The sequence below is a fragment of the Toxotes jaculatrix genome, chromosome 7 (assembly GCF_017976425.1).
Source record: "Toxotes jaculatrix isolate fToxJac2 chromosome 7, fToxJac2.pri, whole genome shotgun sequence".
Classification (NCBI taxonomy): domain Eukaryota; kingdom Metazoa; phylum Chordata; class Actinopteri; family Toxotidae; genus Toxotes; species Toxotes jaculatrix.
Window position 1 is genome coordinate 29,305,425 of NC_054400.1, and position 2,533 is coordinate 29,307,957.

The following is a 2,533-nucleotide window of genomic DNA, read 5'->3' on the forward strand; positions in this document are numbered from 1 at the left end:
GCTGCTCTGTCACAAAATAACTCCAGCTTCCCAAACATCAGCATTGCTGCTGGGGAAATACAGTATGCACCCACGCTCATATCACAGATATGGAGGGAGAACAGGAAGATGTGCGGTTGGAGCTCATTGAAATGCAGTGTAGTAATATTTTCCAAAGATTCCGGCAGCAGTTCCTGCTGTCAGAGTTCTACAGGAGTTAGGAAAAATCCACATTTAACCAGTTGAGGCTCCATGAAAAGGGATGCTCAGTTTATACCAGTGTGAGCGAACATTTTTCTCTGATCACACTGCACAAGAGTAGGCTGAGGTCACCAGACAGAAGGTCACCTCAGACTGTAGTCAAAACCTCCGCTGAAAGACCTCCGCCTGACCTGACAGCACCTCTTCAGTCCAACATCACTGTTCCCATCAGGAGTGGTACTTACTGCTGAGTGAAATTTCATGGTGATAAAATCATCTTACTGCAGATTCAAAACTCACTCATTAAGATTGTCTCAAAGGTTGAGTTTAAATGAATGAGGACTTTGGACACCTCTAGTCTAGAGCTAAGAGAGATCTAAAATTCAGCTTCATTGCAACAGTCCATTCCTACAGATACAGTATCAATCATCCTGTTGATACGACTTTCCATCTTAGGTCCCGTGGTTGAAATGAACCAGCTTTTGCTGTTTATAGATGTTCCAAACAGGCCACACTGGAAGGTAGGATGAAAAGCAGCGCTCAGACAGCCCGTCCTCGCATGGTGCTGCACTCACTTATTCATGTGAAATGAGACAGAAGTAGTTTTTTGAATACATTTTTTTTTTTAAAAAGAGCTTGAGAGAAAAGTTAAAACCTTGCTTACTTTCACACCCCCTCCCTGCCTCCCTCACCCTGTACACCAGCCAAACTCATTTGGAACAAAACATGAAGGTGAAAGTTAAAATGATTACCCAGACCTTTTATTGCAACATCACTGTGTTCCTAGATCTCAGCAGTTACTTTAGTGAGTACAGTGTGATCATGGAAAACATATGCATACACGACAACACTACTACAAGTTGTAGTAAAGCAGAATGACTCTTTAAGGGGCAAACATCTGTTTTGTTTTTGTTTGGTTTTTTGTTGCCTAAATATTGGTTTTAACATCTCAGAAACAGTCATGACAGTTTATGCACTACAGTGTCTGTGATAGATAAACAAGATGAACAAGAAATATGAATATGGAGTCTAGAGGTCAGTAGAGAGGCAAACAGAAAACAGACTGGTTCCAGACCTCTGAATCTCTGCCCACATCCCTGAATTTCTCAAGTATTGAGAAGTAATGTAGTCTGTTAGCAGGCTAAACAGGAAGAACAAAGTACAGTGACAGCTCAATGCCAGCAAAGCACTTAGACATTTGCAGAGTTTTGTAGCATATTTGGCTGCAACAATTCGCAATGATGCTAATGAATCAGCATGGATCAGACCTCTAGGGAAGGTTTCCAGCACCCTACTTAATCCACGCCGTGAAAAGAAAGTGACGCAAAAGTGACACAGGATTTACAAAAAAAAAAAAAAACTCACCAATATCTGTAAAATCCACCAAGATTGTGACTTTAGCCTGAAGCTGGACTCAAATCCTTTGTCACAGTGAAAGTAACATAAAAAAACATCTTGCGTAAATACTGATGAAAAAAATAATCTGGACAACAAGGTTGTTCTGAGATGAGATATGTGAGAAATCATAACCAAACTGTAACTGACATTGCATTCAGACTTGAAATTTGTCCATACTTAAGCATTTGCCCGACAAAAGAGACATTTCCTGACATCCCATCTCTTGGACCTCAATCCAAAATTCAAAGACCCGATACTTAAAAAACAAATATATACACAACATACAATAAACAAGGATGCAATAGTGGAAGGCCAGATTGAAGGATTCTTTATAACAAAGAGTTATTAGGCCTATGATATCCTCTCTAAATGAATATCCAGTCCCTTTGTTAAAGCAGCTGGCTTTCTGACAGCTCTGGGCCTCCTCTTTGTTTGCAAAAGCTAATTGCACTATTTGATCTTAACTTACTTTTCGTGCTGTTACTATGTGGTTTGTGTAGTTTGATTCCCCCCCAGACAAACCACATGGTGGCAGTCACAGCCCAGTGGGACTATGCAGAGAAGTACAAAATATTTGTTTGATCTATTTGTGTCTTCCACACAGTGTCCCAGTTCTGAGTCCTTTTTTTTTTTTTTTTTTTTTTTTTTAGAATTAATCTGATCAGATATTTTTCTGCTCTGCACCCCTTTGCTGTGTTAATTTACTGTTGTGGGACAGATTTTTTTTACATGTCAGTTTAAATAACCAATGGGAGCAATACTGAAAAATATATATTTATGCATTGTTCTGTGCATAGTGTCGACAGGCTGTGTGACTGTGATTGTGTAACTGAGTGTCATGAGAATGAGGTGTGACTGTAGTGAGAAGTAAATGGATGATGTTGTCACGTTAAAATCACGGTCACACCCCCCCCCCCCCCCCCCACTTCCATTCTCAATTGAAATGGAAGTGGAA